Source organism: Callospermophilus lateralis, unplaced genomic scaffold (assembly GCF_048772815.1).
Source record: "Callospermophilus lateralis isolate mCalLat2 unplaced genomic scaffold, mCalLat2.hap1 Scaffold_148, whole genome shotgun sequence".
In the NCBI taxonomy this organism is placed as follows: domain Eukaryota; kingdom Metazoa; phylum Chordata; class Mammalia; order Rodentia; family Sciuridae; genus Callospermophilus; species Callospermophilus lateralis.
Genome location: NW_027512614.1, coordinates 1,479,815 through 1,502,795, shown reverse-complemented (window position 1 = coordinate 1,502,795; position 22,981 = coordinate 1,479,815). Strand labels below are relative to the sequence as shown.

At 32.9% G+C, this 22,981-nt stretch overlaps 1 pseudogene; it reads left to right on the top strand.

Moving 5' to 3' along the window:
- Positions 1–22,981, top strand: part of LOC143388129 (meiosis-specific nuclear structural protein 1-like) — a 34,793-nt pseudogene that overhangs the window by 5,236 nt on the left and 6,576 nt on the right.

Here is a 22,981-nt window from a genome sequence, read left to right as displayed (position 1 = left end):
ATGCAGGATATGGACCTTGTTTGGATTTTGAGATGAACAAACAACCAGAAGAAAAATTATCTATAAGACAGGTGTGAAAGCTTGAATGTGTGTGGGTATTAGTAAGGAATCATTAATTTATTTAGATAGTTTAATGGCATGGTTGTTATATAAAAAGAAATACTTATCAGGTAGAAATCCATGTTGAATTATTTACATGGTAAATGACATTATGTCTAAGATTTGTTGTAAAATATTATAGCAGAGAATGAATAAGAAAATAGAATGGAATTCAAGAGAAAAAACAATTAACACAATGCTAATTTTTGAAAAGATAAGTGACGAATAGCCTTCAACATTATTTAATATTCTTCCAAATCATTCCATGATAAAATATTTGAAAAAGTACTTATTGAAATTTTGTATACTTTAAAGTAAAACAAAAATAATTGAACTTTGCTTTTAAGGCATTTAGTTTTACATTGTAAAATAAACAAACTCAACCTTGGATGAAAAAAAGTCTGATTCCTCAGGACAAATAATTAAAGTTGTCTTTTTTATTCAGGCAGAATAAAACAAGAGATTGAGGGAACTCCAGCTTGAACAAGAAGAAAAATTGGCTCTGGAATTGGCAAAATTAAAACATGAAATTCTAAAGGATGAAAAGATGAGACAACAAGTAAGAGAAAACAGGTATTGTGGTTTCTACTAATTGTATTTATTTAGTCTATTTACTATTAAACTTTTAAGTAATTCTTAGCACCTGAAAGTGAAATTTCTTGTTTAGATCATTGCACTTATTTAATATTTTGCCTGGAAATATTGCTTTAAATCCCAGAATATTCATTTGAGAAAATAAGTTGTATTCATAGAAGTAATTGTTGAATATTTAATAAATATTAGCCCTTTCTGTTCTTCCCCTTAAGCACAAATTTTAAAATGACTTCTTACAAAAAACAGACTTACTTATTTCTAGAATAGATTTCTATTTTTTATTAGTTCATTTTATTCATACATAATACTAGGGTTCACTTTGACATATAAACATGAAATGTAAGTCTCCAGTACTTCTCCTTTCCCTTCTTTCCTCCCTCCCCCCCATTCCCTTTCTCTACTTCACTGGTCTTTCTTTTATTTATTTATAGTTTTTTTTAATTAGTACTTTGTCAATATACATAAAGATGAGCTTCACTATGGTATTTCATATATTTAGATAGGAAATTTGGTTAGATTCATAGAATAGATTTCTTAATGTTTAAGATTAAATGACTTTTTAGGGACAGCCATGTCACCTGCTGATCAATCTTATGGCCAACTTAATGTTTATTCTGTTTCTGTATAGTTGAATATATTGGAAATTTACTTTGATAATTGTTCCTTTTATTTCAAAGGACTTCTTTGTGTATCATAGGAATCATGGATGAGCTTCAGGGATTTTGAGCCTCATTAAAATATATATTCAGTAAATATATTGTATTTTTCTGGGTCTACAATTTAATCATATTCTCTAAAAAATCATTAGTCCTAGGGGAGGAGGTGGGCTTAAAATTACTGCCAAAATTTATATGCTATACTAGTCTCAAACTATCTTTTTCAAGTCCTAATTCTCTAATCATTTTTAGCTATCATTTGTGGCATTATATCATTTGAAGATGAAGCAAATATTTCCTCATGCCTTTTTCTAATTCACTGATAATAAGAGTTAAATAGAAGAGTTGTCCACGTCTAGCATTGCAGATTAGATGATTCAGATTTTTGTTCCCTCCGAGAAAAGAGTCTGGAGAAAATGTAAAAATAAGAACCGGGAAAGGAAAGAAACCAAACTGGTGAGCCTGGCATTTGTAGCTGCATTTCTCCTGGAGGCTTCTGCTGTTACTGATAACATAACTGAGAGTTATGCAAAGCAGAGCTTGACTGATAAACTCATGGCAACATGTTCAATACCATTCATCAAGTTTTACTCTTAAGTTCTTATTCCTTAATCATACAATTTAATTAGATTTTATTACATAGGTATGATGGATATCTTGTGAAAGATTAGTGTAGAATATCTAGAATAATGCATGGAGAGATAAAAGGATAAAAAATACAGATAAAAACTTAAAAGAAAATATGGGCTATGGTGGAAAGTTTTAACACACATAATTTTAGTCCTGGTTGCACAGATGAAAGACAATGATGTAGAAGCATTATTTGAAGAGATACTGGTCAAGAATTTTGAAAAAATGATACAAGACATAAAGTCTCAGTGTCAAACACACAAAATAATAAAAACTCGACCTAAACTCATTCTTGTCAAACTTTTGAAACCCAACAATATAAAATAATAGTAATTTTTAAAAGGATGGGGAATGTAGCTCAGTGACAGAGCACTTGCCTAGCACACAAAAGATCCTGGATTCATTCCCCGAACTTTAAAACAACAACAAAATACATAAAAATAATAAAGCAGCCAGACAAAAAGGCTATTACCTTCAAATAAGCAATAATAAGAAATATCACTGAATTTTGAACTGAAACAGTAAAAACTAGAAGATGATTGATTTGAAGAGCTGAAAAAAATTATAGCTCATCCAGAATTCTATATTTTGTGAAAAAATCTCTTCAGAATTAAGGGCAGAGTCAGTCAGTTGGATATTCTTTGAAATTGAATATGTTCACTTAACAGTGCCAGAATTTTCAAGTTTTATTTTTTATTTTGTGTGTGAGCCATGCTGACATTTTGACAGACATGCAGAAATAGATTATTTGTTAGATTGATGTATTTATCTGCAAATTGGCAGGTCTAAATTCAGGGAACTTTTTGCTGTGGTGCTTAAAATGTATCATAAGCAATTCAGAATCACCTATATTAAAATTAGGCTCTTTATTTTTTTGAAACAAATACTTGTTTTTATTGTTAAAATTTTAACTACACTGCCTGGCCTCAGTATAGTTTTGATGTACATTTCCCAATTCATGAAGTGAATAGATTCCCTTCATTATATCCATTTTATACAATCATTTTCACCAAAGGAATTTTAAAATACATGTTTCTTAGATGCAGGAAAATATTCCCCCCTCTCATTTTTTATTGGTGCATTATAGTTCTACACACTGATGGGATTTTGCAGGGGGATACAAAGGATTGGTCCCAGGGACACCTAACCACTGAGTCACATTCCCAGCCCTTTTTATTTTTTATTTTGACACAGGATCTCACTAAGTTGTTTAGGCCCTTCCTAATTTGCTGAGACTGACTTTGAACTTGCAGTTCTCCTGAGCTGCTACCATTACAGGTGTGGACCACTACACCCAACATTTGTTGTTACATATTTTTGTATGCACACAATACACAATATAACAACATAATTTGGCCAATATCACTCCCTGGCAGCTCCCCTCTTCTTCCCCACCTCCCACTCCCCTCTTCCACTCCACCTCCCACTACTTTCCTTTATTGATCTCCTTTTGATTTTCATGCCTGCACCTTTTCCTTTCTCCTCTCTAGCTTCTGCATATAAGAGAAAGCATATGACCCTTAACCTTGTGAGTTTGACTTATTTCATTTAACATTATCGTCTCTAATTCCATCCATTTTTTTGTAAATGACATAATTTCATTTTCTTTATGACTGAATAAAACTTCATGATGTGTATATGCCACATTTTCTTTATCCATTTATCTACTGAAGGACACCTGGGCTGCTTCCATAGTTTGGTTGTTGTAATTGTGCTGCTATAAACTTGAGTATGCATCACTGTAGTATGATGACTTTGATTCTTCAGGATAAATACTGGGGAGTGGTATAGCTGGGTCATAAGATGAGTCTATGCCTCGTCTTTTGAGGAACCTACATATCGATTTCCATAGTGGTTGTACTAATTTACAATCCAGCTGCTGGCATAATAAAATTATTTCTTTTCTTCCATATCCTCTCCAGCATTTATTATCGTCATTTTTATTATTTACATTCTTGATGACTGCCATTCAGACTGGTATGAAATGAAATCTTAGTGTAGTGTAGGGGTTTTTCTGCAGAGTCGGGGTAGTGGCACTAGAATTTAACCCAGGAGCACTTTACCATTGAGCTACATCCCTAGCCATTTTTAAATTTTTATTTATTTTGAGACAGGGTCTCATTAAATTGCTTAGGGCTTTGCTAAGTTGCTGAGGCTGGCCTTGAACTTGTCATACTCCTATCTCAACCTCCTGAGTCACTGGGAATACAAACATGCACGACTATGCCTAGCCTCAGTGTAGTTTTGATTTACATTTCCCAATTGCTAATCATGTTGAACATTTTTTTCATATATTTGTTGGCCATTTGTACTTCTTCTTTTGAGAAGTGACTTTTTAATTCATTTGGCAATTTATTAATTGGGTTATTTGATTCTTTTTGGTGTAAAGTTTTTTAAGTTCTTTGTACATTCTACTCCTCTGTCAAAAGAGTAGCTAGCAAAGATTTTCTGCCATTCTGTAGGCTCTCTCTTTACACTCCTAATTGTTTTCTGTGCTGAACAGCTTTTTAATTTGATGCTGCCCCATTTATTAACTCTTGGCATTATTACCTGAGCTTTAAGGGTCCTATTGAGAAAGTCATTGCCTGTGTCTGTATGCTACAGTGTTGACCCTATGTTTTCTTCTAGGAGTTGCATAGTTTCTGGTCTAATTCCTTGGTCTTTGATCCATTTTGAGTTGATTTTTATGTAGTGTGAAAGATAAGGGTCTAGTTTCATTCTTCTACATATGAATAACCAATTTTCCTAGCATCATTTGTTAAAAAGGTTATCTTTTCTCCAATGTATGTTTTTAGCACTTTGTCAAGGATCAAGTGACTGAAGGTGTGTGGGTTTGTCCCTGTGTATTCTATTCTGTACCATTGATCTGTGTGTCTGTTTTTATGTCAGTACCATGCAGTTTTTTTAATATAGCCTTTTATAAAAACTCTAGGTGTGGACTTTCTAATGAGTTTCCCTGGTAGACAGCATTTCTCATGTGTTGATACAACTCAGTAATTTACTGAGTGAACCACACATGTTATGTGAGACACCACTGAGAGAGGACTTTTGGAAGCATGCACCTGGTTTCCTCTGGATTTCACCCATGTGCCTTCTTCCTTTGCCAATTTTGCTCTGTTACCTTTCACTGGAATTCTTTATAGCAGTTGAGTAAAACTATATGCTGAGTCCTGTGTAGCCTCTTAGTGAATTATCCAAACTGGGGGTGGTTGTGGAACCCCATCATAGAAGCAAAAGGAGAAAAAAGAGAACACAGAACGAAGGACAAGTAGAAGATACTGAGTTTGTCAACTTAAACTCAACTCTATTAGTAGTTATGGTAAACATATTTGAACTATTTACCAAAATAGATGACATATTGTACTGAAATGAAAGCATAACAGATTGTCAAAGGATTCAATTTACACATAGTATGCTCTCTGATTAAAGTGGAATTACACTAGATTACAGAAACAAAAATATTACCACAATGAAAGACCACTTCGACCACTTTGACAATGAATTACATAAACAAATCCAAGAAGCAAAAGATCAATTATACAGGGAGATAGATGTTATAAAAAACAAACAAACAGAAATCCTAGAAATGCAGGAAGCATTAAACCAACTTAAAAACTCAATTGAGAATACTACCAGCAGAGTAGAACACTTAGAAGATAGAACATCAGACAATGAAGACAAAGTATTTCAACTTGAGAAGAACATAGACAGCTCAGCAAGACTGTTAAGAAACCATGAGCAGAATATCCAAGAAATATGGGATAACATTAAGAGACCAAACTTAAGAGTCATTGGGATACAGGAAGGTATAGAGGTCCAAACCAAAGGAATGAGCAATCTATTCAATGAAATAATACGAGAAAACTTCCCAGACTTGAAGAATGAGACAGAATCCCAAATCCTAGAAGCCTACAGGATGCCGAATGTGCAAAATCATAAGAGATCCACACCTAGACACATTATAATGAAGATGCCCAACATACAGAATAAGGAGAGAATTTTAAAAGCTACAAGAGAAAGGAAGCAGATTACATTTAAGGGTAAACCAATCAGGATAACAGCTGATCTTTCAACACAGACTCTGAAAGCTAGAAGATCCTGGAATAACATATTTCAAACACTGAAAGAAAATGGATCCCAACCAAGAATTGTGTGTCCAGAGAAATTAAGCTTCAGGATGGAAGATGAAATTAAAACCTTCCACGATAAACAAAAGTTAAAAGAATTTGCAGCTAGAAAACCATCTCTTCAAAATATCCTCGGCAAAATATTACAGGAAGAGGAAATGGAAAATATCAATGAAAACCAACAGCGGGTGGTAGTACAGTAAAGTGGGGGGGCATAATCAAAGAGAAAAACAAACCATGTTTAGTAACATAAATAAACAAATATGGCTGGAAGAACAACCCATATCTCAATAATAACCCTAAATGTTAATGGCTTAAACTCACCAATTAAGAGACACAGGCTAGTAGAATGGATCACAAAACAAGACCCAACAATATGCTGCCTTCAGGAGACGCATTTGATAGGAAAAGACATACATAGACTGAAGGTGAAAGGTTGGGAAAAATCATATTACTCATATGGACTTAGGAAACAAGCAGGAGTGTCCATACTCATTTCAAATAAAGTAGATTTCAAGCCAAAGTTAATCAAAAGGGATAAAGAGGGACACTACATACTGCTCATGGGAACCATACACCAACAAGACATAACAATCATAAATATATATGCCCCAAACAATGGTGCAGCTATGTTCATCAAACAAACTCTTCTCAAGTTCAAGAGTCTAATAGACCACCATACAATAATCATGGGAGACTTCAACACACGTCTCTCACCACTGGACAGATCTTCCAAACAAAAGTTGAATAAGGAAACTATAGAACTCAATAACATAATTAATAACCTAGACTTAATTGACATATATAGAATATACCACCCAACATCAAGCAGTTACACTTTTTTTCTCAGCAGCACATGTATCCCTCTCAAAAATAGATCATATATTATGTCACAGGGCAACTCTTAGACAATATAAAGGAGTAGAGATAATACCATGCATCTTATCTGATCATAATGGAATTCAACTGAAAATCAATGATAAAAGAAGTAAGGAAAAATCATGCATCACTTGGAGAATGAACAATAGGTTACTGAATGATCAATGGGTTATAGAAGACATCAAGGAGGAAATTAAAAAATTCTTAGAGATAAATGAAAACACAGACACAAAATATCAGAATCTATGGGACACATTGAAAGCAGTTCTAAGAGGAAAATTTATTGCTTGGAGTTCATTCCTTAAAAAAAGAAAAAAAAAACCAACAAATAAATGATCTAATACTTCATCTCAAAATCCTAGAAAAAGAAGAGCAAAACAACAGCAAAAGAAGTAGAGACAAGAAATAATTAAAATCAGAGCTGAAATTAATGAAATCGAAACAAGAGATACAATTGAAAAAATTGACAAAACTAAAAGTTGGTTCTTTGAAAAAATAAATAAAATCGACAGACCCTTAGCCATGTAACGAAGAGAAGAAGTGAGAGAACTCAAGTTACTAGCATATGGGATGAAAAAGGCAATATCACAACAGACACTTCAGAAATACTGAAGATTATCAGAAATTATTTTGAATCCTTATACTCCAGCAAAATAGAAGATAGTGAAGGCATCGATAAATTTCTCCTGCACAGATTGAGTCAGGAGGATATTGACAACCTAAACAGACCAATATCAATTGAGGAAATAGAAGAAACCATCAAAAGACTACCAACTAAGAAAAGCCCAGGACTGGATGGGTATACAGCAGAGTTTTACAAAACCTTTAAAGAGGAACTAATACCAATACTTTTCAAGCTATTTCAGGAAATAGAAAAAGAGGGAGAATTTCCAAATTCATTCTACGAGGCCAACATCACCCTGATTCCTAAACCAGACAAAGACACTTCAAAGAAAGAAAACTACAGACCAATATCTCTAATGAACCTAGATGCAAAAATCCTCAATAAAATTCTGGCGAATTGGATACAAAAACATATCAAAAAAAAAAATTGTGCACCATGATCAGGTAGGATTTATCCCTGGGATGCAAGACTGGTTTAATATATGGAAATCAATAAATGTTATTCACCACATCAATAGGCTTAAAAATAAGAACCATATGATCATCTCGATAGATGCAGAAAAAGCATTCGACAAAGTACAGCATCCCTTTATGTTCAAAGCTCTAGAGAAACTAGGGATAACAGAAACATACCTCAATATTGTAAAAGCAATCTATGCCAAGCCTCAGGCTAGCATCATTATGAATGGAGAAAAACTGAAGGTATTCCCTTAAATCTGGAACAAGACAGGGATGCCCTCTCTCACCACTTCTGTTCAACATAGTTCTAGAATCACTGGCCAGAGCAATGAGACAGACGAAAGAAATTAAAGGCATAAAAATAGGAAAAGAAGAATTCAAATTATCACTATTTGCAGATGACATGATTCTATACCTAGCAGACCCAAAAGGGTCTACAAAGAAACTATTAGAGCTAATAAATGAATTCACAAAGTGGCAGGATATAAAATCAACATGCATAAATCAAAGGCATTCCTGTATATCAGTGACAAATCCTCTGAAATGGAAATGAGGACAACTACTCCATTCACAATATCCTCAAAAAAATAAAATACTTGGGAATCAACCTAACAAAAGAGGTGAAAGACTTATACAATGAAAATACAGAACCCTAAAGAGAGAAATACAAGAAGATCTTAGAAGATGGAAAAATATACCCTGTTCATGGATAGGTAGGACTAACATCATCAAAATGGTGATATTACCAAAAGTTCTCTATAGGTTTAATGCAATGCCAATCAAAATCCCAAAGGCATTTCTTGTAGAAATAGATAAAGCAATCATGAAATTCATATGGAAAAATAAAAGACCCAGAATAGCAAAAACAATGCTAAGCAGGAAGTGTGAATTAGGCAGTATAGCAATACCAGACTTCAAACTATACTACAGAGCAATAGTAACAAAAACAGCATGGTACTGGTACCAAAACAGGCGGGTGGACCAATGGTACAGAATAGAGGACACAGAAACCAATCCACAAAATTAAAACTATCTTATATTTGATAAAGGGGCTAAAAGCATGCAATGGAGGAAGGATAGCATCTTCACCAAATGGTGCTGGGAAAACTGGAAATCCATATGCAACAAAATGAAACTGAATTCCTTTCTCTCGCCATGCACAAAAGTTAACTCAAAGTGGATCAAGGAACTTGATATCAAATCAGAGACACGGCGTCTGATAGAAGAAAAAGTTGGATATGATCTACATACTGTGGGGTCGGGCTCCAAATTCCTCAATAGGACACCCATAGCACAAGAGTTAATAACTAGAATCAACAAATGGGACTTACTCAAACTAAAAATTTTTTCTCTGCAAAAGAAACAATAAGAGAGGTAAATAGGGAGCCTACATCCTGGGAACAAATCTTTACTCCCCACACTTCAGACAGAGCCCTAATATCCAGAATATGCAAAGAACTCAAAAAATTAGACAATAAGATAACAAATAACCCAATCAACAAATGGGCCAAGGACCTGAACAGACATTTCTCAGAGTAGGACATACAATCAATCAACAAGTACATGAAAAAATGCTCAATATCTCTAGCAGTCAGAGAAATGCAAATCAAAACCACCCTAAGATATCATCTCACTCCAGTAAGATTGGCAGCCATTAGGAAGTCAAACAACAACAAGTGCTGGCCAGGATGTGGGGAAAAGGGTACACTTGTACATTGCTGGTGGGACTGCAAATTGGTGCAGCCAATTTGGAAAGCAGTATGGAGATTTCTTGGAAAGCTGGGAATGGAACCACCATTTGACCCAGCTATTCCCCTTCTCGGTCTATTCCCTAAAGACCTAAAAAGAGCATACTACAGGGACACTGCTACATCCATGTTCATAGCAGCACAATTCACAATAGCAAGACTCTGGAACCAACCTAGATGCCCTTCAATAGACGAATGGATATAAAAAAATGTGGCATTTATACACAATGGAGTATTATTCTGCATTAAAAATGACAAAATCATAGAATTTGGAGGGAAATGGATGGCATTAGAGCAGATTATGCTAAGTGAAGCTAGCCAATCCCTAAAAAACAAATGCCAAATACCTTCTTTGATATAAGGAGAGTAACTAAGAACAGAGTAGGGACGAAGAGCATGAGAAGATTAACATTAAACAGGGATGAGAGGTGGGAGGGAAAACGAGAGAGAAGGGAAATTGCATGGAAATGGGAGGAGACCCTCAGGGGTATACAAAATTACATACAAGAGGAAGTGAGGGGAAAAGGAAAAAAATATAAGGGGGAGAAATGAATTACAGTAGAGGGGGTAGAGAGAGAAGAGGGGAGGGGAGGGGTGAGGAGGGATAATAGAGGATAGGAAAAGCAGCAGAATACAACAGACACTAGTATGGCAATATGTAAATCAATGGATGTGTAACTGATGTGATTCTGCAATCTGTATACGGGGTAAAAATGGGAGTTCATATCCCACTTGATTCAATATGTGAAATATGATATATCAAGAACTATGTAATGTTTTGAACAACCAACAATAAAAATTAATAAAAAAAATATTACCAATCTTTGTAGATTAGTATATTTTCAAATGTATTTCAAAATAACCTTTGGATCAAAAAATAATAATAAAAATTTAAATTAGAAAGTATTTTAACTGATCATGAAAATACCTCATAGTAGAAGTTGTGGGATTGGAGTGACATTAACAAAATAGCAGCATGGGCAGCTCCAAACTCCTGTTCCTCCTCACCTCTTCCCCTACCAGAAACATCAAAAAAACATGGAGAAATAGTCAGAACCAAATTTATAAAAACTCTGGTTAATATCCAAAGATTTATAGCAACCAAGAAAATATTGAATCAAGAAAAAGGCACCTTAAAAATGGTAGGAAAGTTTTGTGGTACTTTTATTTGCCCTTGTTGGATCTCCTCCTAGCTCCGAGGCAGTCTTTAAGCCCATCTTCCTAGTGAGACCTTGCTCCCTGGTTTAAGGAGGTAGCAGAGCATACCTTATTTACAATGTACTGTTTTTGTCTGTTCTAACTTGCCTTGAGGCTACCTGAAGGATTAACACAAAATTTTCATCTCTGTTTGACCTAACTCAGAACTCATTCTGGTTCGAAGAACAATTCGTATTTCTGATAAAGATTTAATATTCAGAATATATAAAGAAAAATGATAATTCAACAACAAATACCAAACAATCCTATTAAAACAATGGCTAAAGCACTTAAATAGACATTTATATCAAGAAGATACACAATAGGTGATAAGCACATGAAAAGATATTCAACATCATTAGTCACTAAGAAAATGCAAATTAAAGCCACAACAAGGTGTTATTTCATCAGTTAGGCTTGTTAAAAACAATGGAAAATAACAATTGGAACCCTCAGACATTGCTGATAGGAATGTGAGTCATCCATTAAGGAACTAACTTATTTCTCCTATGGATCTAAAATAATACCAGTTATATACTATCTTTGAGAAAATTTAAAATGTCATCACTTAATTTTCTGTGGAGCTTAATTCTCTTAAGAATCTGCAGATTTAAATTTGACTTTTTTTCCCCCACAGTATTGAGCTCAGAGAATTGGAGAAGAAATTAAAACCAGCTTACATGAATAAAGAAAGAGCAGCCCAGATTGCTGAGAAGGATGCCATTAAATATGAGCGAATGGTAATGTTGTTTCTGGTCACTGTTTTGTTTTTATTTATGATACTAAAAACAAAGAGTCCTTTTTTTTTAAATTGTTGCATTCTGTAAATAATTTACACTGCACGATTTCCAAATACTGGTATAACTTTCAGATTCTTAAGGTATCCAAAATCTTCAGTGATTTCATAGGAAACATTGTTTAACTTAATATTAGACTCTTTTAGCTGATAACTATATTTTTTGCATGTTGATTTATATTTTGATAATTTTGTATAGGAAACTTGTCTGTTTTACAAAAGCAGCCCCTTTCTCAAGTTTCTATTTGTTCCCCTTTTCTAACTCCTCACATGCTACTCAGTTGAGGGCAAGAAATGTAATACAGTATAAATATAAAGTACAGTTCATAAGTTATCACAAACAGGGTATACCTTATCTCTTGAGTTTGTATCATCACACAGAAAGGCTAATTATATATGAATGTATGTACACATAGATATGTATATCAACATAAATATGTTCATAAAGTTATAGAGGTGATATCAAAATAGTTAACTAGTGCAGTATTCATTAGGAATAGATGCAGGCTATAAATGGTATATATGTTTTGTGCATATATATATATATATATATATATATATATATATATATACACACACACACACATTTGTAGAAATAAATATAGCATGCTATTAGTAATGAAAACCTTAGGTATAGCAGCTGGTAGGAAAATTTGAGAGGCTTCATTGCCTCTATCCTCTATTTGAAAGGTTGAAAGGATATCCTCTGTTTGAAAGCATAAATTCTATCCTTTCAAAATAAAATAGAACACAATGTATGATTTGTCCAGTGGTTTGTAGTTTTAATTATCCTGATAGTTGAGGTTATTCAAGACCATTATAGATATTCTAATCTGATTTCTAAAAGAATTGCTGTTATTTTCTAAGTCAAAATTGATCCACAAAATTGAAACCAAATATTCCTAGGACTTGGCCTGACTAGGTGTCAGATATCTAGGTACTAGTATTTGGCCTTGTCTCTCTGAGCTTATGTTTTCTCATCTATAAAATAAGAATAATATATTTCTATAAGTATGTTGTAATCTGTACATAAAAGTTTTTTTTAAAGAATTTAGTGAACATGTACAAAGAAAAGTGTAAAGAAATTTTGGTTAAGATACATTAACAGGGTACATGTTATAAGCATTAATTATATAACAAATGACATTTATCATTCATATTTTAATCTGCTTTTTATATTTGATGCTGTTAAAGCTATGACATGGACCAGGTGCAATGGTACATGCCTGCAATCCCAGTGGCTTGGGAGGCGGAGGCAGGAGGATCATGAGTTCAAAGCCAGCCGTAGCAATTTAGCAAGGCGCTAAGCAACTCAGAGAGATCCTTTCTCTAATAAAATACAGATGGGTCTAGGGATGGGCTCAGTGGTCGAGTGCCCCTGAATTCAATCCCTGGTACCCTCCCCACCCAAAAATGCTAGGATGTGATCATAAAGGCAAACATTGATTTTAAAAAATGCTCCATTATATTTAATTTAAACATATTTTGTTAAATGATTTGAAATTGCTCAAAAGAATTAAGGGATTTAATCCATCCAAGAAAAGGATTTTCTCTAACTTAGTGGGAATAGTACAGAGTGAGTGTATTCAAACTGCAGAAAACAGGCACAGTAGCATATATGACCCTTTCAAGTAAAAGAGATTACAAAGGGCCTTTAATACATGAGAAAGAAAAAAACTTAAGGCCTCATGGCAGGAAAGAAAGCTTCAACTAGGAGAAACTTAATAGCTGATAAGAGTCATTTAATAGCAGACCTGTATGAAAATGGTAGTACCATCTTGATTCCAAATAGCAACTGATACTATGAAAAATTAAAATCGAAAATCAACTTATAACAAAAGAAAAAGATCACTACTGCTTTCACAGTTTAAAATGGTTACTAATAAAGTACTCATAATTTTTATTACTGTTTTTCTGGTACAGACTTATTGATTATCCTTATCAGGAATTACCCACGCATTTCTAGGGTCTGACTCATCGTTCAGACCCTTTAGGTCACAATGACTTACTTTTGACTTTTTTACCTAGACAGCTGAAAAAATTTATTTTATATAATAGGCTTTATAATGTTCAGTTACAATTATTTAAAGTATTCTATCATACTGGGTTCAGATTTGAAAAGAGAAAGGTAAATTTTGTTTTAATATCAGAAACATGATGCTGAAATAGCCAAGACCATGATGGAAGAGCAGGAGAGAATGATGAAGGAAGAGCATGCTGCTGAAGACAGAAAAAACAAAGTGAAAGGTCTTGACTTGGAGAAAAAACTGGAAGAACAAGAGAGAAAAAAGCAGGAAGCTTATGAGCACTTGCTGAAAGAGAAACTCATGATTGATGACATTGTTAGGAAAATCTATGAAGAAGATCAAATGTAAGTTTGTCATGGAGACTTAAAATTCTTAATGCCTGAACGTTTACTTCAGATTGATCACAGGTTTGTTGTGAAGAGTTGAAGCACATATAACAGTGTGAATACATAGTAGATGCTCAATAAATATTAGTTATGATCACAAAAATTGAGACCAGCTCTTCTTTATCTTTGTCAGCATGATTGTTAATAAGTATCTCATAATTAATAAATGCTTATTTACTGACTAAATCTTTGTTTCTTAAATATATCCATACCATATGTTATGGGACATGTTTTCTGATAAATTTCCTTAGTAGACAGTTTAATAGTAGACTACAAGGCTCACATTAATAGGTCATAGCCTTTCTGAAATGAGATGCATAAAACTCCATTAGTAGGTTAAAAGAGAAGTACAGTAGTATTTTATCCAGAGAAAATTTGTAGTGTTATGTAATAGGCATTTGTTGTATTAATGAACAAACTGTAAATAGGGAAGTTGTTTCCCTGCACATTATTATTAACAGAAGGAACTTTTTATTTTTTGATATTTTATTATTTCTTTTACTATAAAACTATATCTGCTATTGCTCTTTAGGGAAAGACATCGAAAATCAGAAAAAATGCATGCAACTAGAAAATATATTGAGGAGTTTCAGAAAGAGCAGACTATCTGGAGAAACAAGAAATGTGAGGAGATGGAAGAAGAAAACAGAAAAATTATAGAGTTTGCCAACATGCAGCAGCAAAGAGAAGAACATGGGATGGCAAAAGTTCAGGAAAATGAGGAAAAAAGGCTGCAGCTTCAGAATGCGGTATTAAAATAACCACTTCTCTGACACTTGTGAATTTCTGAAATAATTAGGTATCGAATTTGGATCCTATAAATATATATATATATATTTTTTTAATTTAATAGCTGACTCAGAAATTGGCAGAAATGCTGCGGCAACGTGAAGACCTGGAACAAGTACGACAGGAATTATACCAGGAAGAACAAGCTGAAATATACAGGAGGCAACTAAGAGTAAGTTTCAGATATTAAAAGAATTATTAATAGAATACTATAATATTGAGATGAAGCAGTAGAATGAGTAAATTTAAACCCAACCTATCGATAATCGCACTCTAGGTAAATGGTGTAAACAATGCAGTTAAAAGACATTTTCAAGTTGAATAAAAAAGCTTTACTCAGAGAACAGTTCATAGACTGTATCATAAAAAGTGTAATGTAACTGTGTTGTCTATAATCAGCACAATTTAAGTATGATGACAACATGTAATTTAAAGCAAAAAGAGAAATACATACTGCAAGTTGGAGTTCCTATTTTAATATAAGACCAAATCAACTTCAGAACAAGGATTTTTGTAAGATTAATGTAGTGGATATAATAGTTCTAAAGGCATATGAACCTAACTAGCAAACCTTCATAATACATGAAGCAAAACTGACAGGTTTGAAAAGAGAAATAGACAAATCCACAATCAAGAGTTAAAGATTTTAATATTTCTTTCTTATTAATATATAGACTAAGTGGTCTGAATCATAGGTTACAGTGCTGAGCAACAATGTCAGCAAACCTGACCTGACATTCAGAGAATACTTCACCCAACAGCAGCAGGATACAAATTCCATTCAAGTACACATAGAACATTCACCAAGACAGACATATTCTAGGACATAACTAATTCTCAATAAATTCACAGGGTTTTAAAACATACCAAGTATGTTTTCTGACTACAGTATAATTAAATTAGGAATCAACATTTAGAATATACCTGTAAAATCCTTAAAAATATTTTAAATAAACAATGTACTTCTAAATAAGCAGTGAGCACAGGAAGAAATCATAGTGGAAATTAGATTTTTCAAATTGATGATAAAAGAAGTGTATACCAAATATGTGTGAAGCTGCTAAAGCAGTACTTAATGGGGAGTTCATGTGTTTTAATAAATATGTTAGAAAATAACAATAATGAAAAATTAGTGATCCTAAGTCTACACAAAAATTTGTATATTAATGTTCATAGCAGCAGCATTCATAATGGCTAAAAGTGAAAATAACCTAATGAAATCATAAGCAAAACATATCCATGTAGTAGAATATTATTCAATGATAAAGAAATGAAGTGCTGATGTGTGCTAAAGTAATGATGAACCTTTTAATTTTTTCTTAATTTTAAAAATGTATCTCAGGAATGTTATATAAATGGGAAGAAATAAATATGTAACCTTTTGAGAGTGGTTCTTTTTTGCTGAGCATAATTTCCTGGAGACTCATTCATGTTGCCCTTTATCAATACTTTGTTCGGTTATTATTGAATAGTATGTCTTTGATATGCATGTACCAGTTCATTTGATACTTCATCCATGTATCAAATAAACTGGTATATTTGGCATCTGGAATGTCTCCAAGTTTGGGCTCTTACAAATACAATACACCTGCTATAAACATTCAGGTATAGATTTCTGCATAAACATAAATTTTCATTTCTCCTGAGATAATTGCTCAAGAGTACATTAGCTGGGTTTTGAGATAACTCTTGTTAGTTTTGTAACTGCCAAACTGTTTTCCAAAACAGCCATATCATTTAACACTCTGACTAGCAATGTATGAGTGATGCAATTTCTCTGCATTCTTGCCAACCTTTGGTGTTTTCACTATTTTTTAATTTTAGTCATTTTAATAGCTACATAGTGATATCTTATTGTAGTGATATCTTGTTTTAGATATCTTATTGTAGCATCTCCCTGATGTCTAATGATGCCAACATCTTTTCATATGCTTACTTACCATCTTTTTCAGTGAAATATTTCTTCTTGTCTGCTGATTTTCTAATTGAGGTGTTTGTTCATTTGTAGAGTTTAGAGAGTTCTTTTTGTATTCTAAATACAAGTCCTTTGTCAAGTAGGAAGTTTACAGATATTTCCTCCTGGTCTGTAAGTGTCTTGTCATCTTCCCAACAGTCTTTCTCAGGCCAAATGTTTCAATTTCTATAAAGTCCAGTTTGTCAATTTTTCCTCTATGAGTCATGAATTTTTGGTGTCAATTCTTTGTCTAGATTCTGAAGAATTTATTTTTTCCTATAAGTTTTTTATTTGCATTTTTATTTTTTAAATTTGTGATTTTCAGTTAATATTTTTTACAAGGTAAGAGACATAGATTGAAGTATAATTTTTGCCATTGGATGTCCAGTTGTTCCACACTATTTATTGGAATGACTCTCTCTAACACTTGAGCTGCTTTTGCACCTTTGTTAGAATACAATTGAGCTTTTTGAATGAGTCTAAATCCTGAGACCTCTTATTTTGTTCTCTTCACCAATACCACCCAGTTTTGATTACTCTAGTTGTATAGTAGTTCTCCAGAATTGTTTTAACTATCCTAGTTCTTTTACCTTTCTGTATAAATTTTGGAATAAACTTGTCTCTGTCTGCAAATAACCTTGCTGCAATTTTGGTAAAAATTGCATTAAGTCTGAATATCAACTTACAGAGAATTAACATGTTCTATCTTCTAGTACATGAGTACAACATAGCTCCATTTATTTAGATCTCTGTATTTTTTCATCAGTGTTTAAATAGGTTTCAGCATACAAATCCCATTTTAGTGTCCATGTATTCATTGCTAATGAGTTGATTTTTTTATGTTGATCTTGTATCTTACAATCTTGCTAAATTGACTTATTAGCTGTGTCTTCTATGAATAGAGACAATTTATTTTCTTCCCTTGTAATCTGTATACCTTTGATTCCTTTTTTTTTGCCTTATGTATTGGCTAATACTTCCAGCATCATTTGCTAGCATTATGTTGAATAACAGTGTTGCCCATCTTAGGAGGAATGCATTCAGTCTTACACTGTAAAGTATAATGTTAATTGTAGAGTTGTAACAGATGCTCATAGGGTCATATGCTTTTTCTTTAGTCTGGAGAACTACATCGATTGATTGTTGAGTACAAAACCAGCCTCGTATCCCTAGAATAAATCCCACTTGATCATGGTGAATACTTATTTTAAATGACTGAATTCTATTTTATAATACCATGTTAAGGATTTTTCAGCCATATTTGTGAGGAATATCAGTTTGTAGTTTTCGTTTTTTATACTGACCTCAAGGTGATTCAGCTTCATAAATGAATGGGGAAATGTTTCTTCCTCTTCTATTTCTGGAAGAGATTATAAGGAATTTGTATTAATTTTAATTTGTTAAATGTTTATAGAATTTTCCTTTGAAACCATATTGGCTTGGATTTTTATTCTGAGGGAGTTTTAAGTGATTAATTCAAACTCCTTGATAGTTACAGAGCTATTCAAATTATCTTTGATATTTGGTGAGATTTGGTAGCTTGTGTTTCTTAAGAAAGTGATTCATTTTTTTCTAAGTTGCGAGATTTATGTGTGTAGAATTGTTTGTAGTATTCCCTTATTATCTCTTGATGACTGTAGGTCTTTACTGATATCCTATGTTTCATTCCCAATACCTGTCATTTATTTATATATTCATTTTTGGTTAACTTTATTAAAGGTCTTTCAGCTTAACTGATTTTTTTTTAAAAAAACAGCCTTTTGTTTCATAAATTATTATCTTTTTGTTTTCTAATTTTAAATCCATTTGATTCCAGGTCATATCTTTATTATTTTCTTTCTCTTGCTTTCAGTTTACTTTACTTCTCTTTTTATAGGTTCTAGAGGTAGAAGCTGAGATTATTTTAGACTTTTCTCACATGCATGCAATTAGTGTTACACAGGTTTACTATCTTTTATTGTTTTCAGAGTGTACCATATTTTGGAGTGTTTGGATTTGGGAATATGTTTATGGACTTCACTGGTTGAGCATCCTTAATCTAAAAACCCTAAGTCAGAAATTCTCTAAAATCCAAATCTTGACATGCCAGCATGATGTGTAAAAGCTTTGGATTTTGGATATTGAATTTTTTGGATTAGGGATACTGAACCTGCATATGCATTTTTCTAAATGTGTGTGTGTATTTGGTGCTATAAATGTCTCTCAGTCCTTATTTAGTTGCATCTCACAAATTTTGCCACATCTTATTTTCATTAACTAAAATTTACTTATTTTTTTCTTTCTTTCTTCCTTCTCTGTACAGGGGATTGGACCCAGGGTTGCTTAACTACTGAGCCATATCCCAGTCCTTTTTATATTTTTATTTAGAGACAAGGCCTTGCTAAGTTGTTAAGGCTGAGTATGAACTTGCGATCCTCCTTCCTCATCCTCCCAAACCGCTGGGATTACAGGTGTGCACCACTATACTTGGCTCTGATTTTTCTTAAGACTTCTTTCTTGATTCATAAATTATGGAGAATTATGCTGCTTAATTTCCAAATATCCAGATATTTTTCCTGCTATCTTTTTAGTTACTGATATCTGGTTTGATTCCACTGTGGTCAGAGAACACACTCAGTTTGATCTCGATTTCATTAAATTTGTTCTGGGGCACTAGAGTGCATATTCTGCTCTTGTTGATTAAATCGTTTATACATGTTGGTTAGGTACTACTTGGTGATATGATGTTGACTCTTTCACATCCCTACTGATTTTCTGTGTTGGTTGTTCTTTCAAGTGTTAAGAGAGGGTTTATTGATTTCTCTAACATATTGTGAATTTGTGTATTTCGCCTTTTAGTTATATCAGTATTTTTTACATTGAGGTATAACTCACATGATATAAAATTTACCAGTTTAGCTATTTTAAATAAAAGTGTATAATTCAGAGGCATTTAGAATGTTCACAGTGTTGTGAAACTATCACCTCTAATTCCAAAACGTTTTCATTATCTGAGGAGGGTATTTGTGTGCATTCTCTTCTACCCTAGCCCCTGACAACCACTTGTCTACTTTGTGTCTTTATAGACTTTACTACTGGTTATTTCATATGAATGTGACCTTTTATGCTCAGCTTTTTTCTTTTAGCATATTTTTTTTCTTGTGCTGAAGATTGAACCCAGAACCTTGCAAATGCTGGGTACTCTGCCACTGAGCTGCATCCTCAGTTCCAACATTACGTTTTTAAAGGTCATTCATGTATCAGTAATTCATTCCTTTTTTGACTAAATAATATGCATTATATGGACATACCACATTTTGTTTATCCATTCAACAGTTGATTGTTTTTGTTTCTACCTTCTGACGTTTTTGAATATTGCTACTATGAATATTTGTATACAAGTTTTTGTTAGAACGCCTTTAAAAAATTATTTTGGGTATATTCATAGAAGTGGAATTGCTAGGCCATTTTGAATGTTTGGGTGGGGGGGTCTGGAGACTGAACCCAGGACCTCAGTCATGCCAGGCAAGAGTTCTGTTGCTGAGCTATCTACCTCAGCCCCAGTATGGTAATTTTCTGTTTATTTTTTTTATGAACTGCCTAACTTTGCTTTTTACAAAGGCTGTACCATTTTATATTCTCATGCTAATAATGTCTGAGGGTTCCAATGTCTCCACATTTTTACCAAATCCTGTTATTTTATTTTTTAGTATATTAACTCAAAATGGGTCTCAGATATGAACAAAAAAGCTAGAACTATATAATTTACAGAAGCAAACACAAGAGGGTCTTCATGAAATTGGGAATGGCATTTGTTGATAGGTTAAAAGAAGGCATGTCTTTTAAAGAAAAATTTAGAGATTGGGCTTTTTCACCATTAATAATTTTCTAACATTTCTAGGAAAATGAAATGCAAACCACAGTATGGGATAAAATATTTCCTATATTTCAATCTTGCAGAAAACCTTTATGTAATTTGTAAAGAACACTTTACTGTATGTATACTGAAGTCTTTAAAGAATCCAATCTTTAAGTAAGCAAAAAGATTTTAACATATTCTTCACAAAACAAGATATATGCATGTAATAAATTGTATATAGTACTATTGTTCTGTATAATAATTTTCAGCTTTATCAAAACAGATTGTTCTTTTAGATACACTGTTTCATTAGTGAGGAGGAAATTGATACATACATGTATTGATATAAAATACACTCCATGTATATTCTTGATTAACAACATAAAGTGTAAAAAATATGTATAGACCCTTTTAGAATATCTTAATGTAATTTACATACATAAGATCAAACTGTGCAGAAAGTTAATAAAATGATAAATGAAGGCATATCATGTATTTATGAACAAATAGGAAGCAGATAGATTCAGGGTTATCACCAGATAAAGTAGAACATCAAACAAATCCCAAGTATTACAGATTAAAAAATATAATTGATACTGAACGTGTAATAAAAGAAACATCTAATCTTCCATGTATCATTGCCTTGAAATACATAATTTTTAAAGCTGTTAGAGATCGAAAGGAAATTTACCAGCATAATGCAAGGTTGTTTAACACATCACAAGAAATTAGTAAGAAATATTTTAATCAACTAACTAAATATTCAAAAACATCTTTCTCGTTTATTGACTGAAGAGAAAAACTGCAACTATTCAGAGGATGCTATTTCTTTATATCAAAATATATAATATTTTATAATACTGATACCTGTGGCAATTAGTGAGAAGTTTCGTGGAAAAAAAATAGGCAGTGAACTTAGAAAAAGGATACAAATCTAAGTATTAGAGTGAGAATGTATAAGGAAATAAAGATTACAAGTGGAAATTAACTAAGATTAGGAAAACACACTATCATCAATTAATCCAGTTGCTTACTATTAGGGAAAAACTAAGACATTTTATCAAAAAGAACATAAGAAAGAAAAAGTCCAAATAGATTTAGAAAGGATAAGTGGTCTATCAAAGGAAATATAGAGATGATCAGGGGAAAAAAGAGAGGTTACTTATTCAATTATAAATTAATGTGGAAATCTAAACCAGCTGATTTTCCAAATTAAAAATAATTTCAAAAAATGTAGTATGATCAGGCAAAATATTATGACGAATATCTCCTGCCTCCAAAATCTTTTGTGCCTTGACTCATGTCCTCTCAATCCCACCTACAATTTCAGTGACAGCTATGGAGAACTTTTATGAAAGCTTAGACTGACTCGTTTCTGACAGTTTCTGGGAGCAGAAAGTTAACATCTACATAACTCACAAGGTCCTGTCAGGACTGAGCCTCAGTTGTCCACCATGGTCACCAGCTCAGCGATGTAACCTTGTGTGTTAGCTTTTCTTCCTTTTCTGCATTACTCTGCTTGTCCCTCATTGCTGTTTACTGGGATTATCTCCCCCATTAAAATATCTAGTCTTTGTAGGAGAATCCAGACTAGGAGATTTCCTGAAAGTTCCCAGAGTCAAAGTAGTTTTATAGTAAATTATTTCAAAGTTTCAATGAACAGCTGTTTCTAAAACCACAGAATGGAAAATCATGCAGTTCATGGTATATAATTAGAATAATACTGATCTAGACTTATCAAAGAGTACAGGAACACTCTATATTGGAAATATTTTATTTTTGCCAAACATTTACCTGTTTTTTAGCTTGATGTCTTCACTATTGAATTGAACTAAAATTTTGTATGGGAGATGGATTTCAGGAAATATCAACTATATTACTATATTAAATTTGGTATATATTACATTTCTGTATGCAGAGTGTTGTGATAAACTCTAGAGGAATTCCAAACCAAATGAGACAATAACTCTACCCTCAGTGAGCCTTCTACATAATACATAGCAAATAAACACAAAATATATATCATAGAAACATTTATGAAGCCAGCATCTCAATTAAAAACAAAATATGTCCTCTAGGAAATTATTTTCAGTGAGGACATATGACATATTATATATATAATATACAATTAGATGATAAATTGATGTTTTTAAATTAAGAGGCCAGAAAGGAAGATGA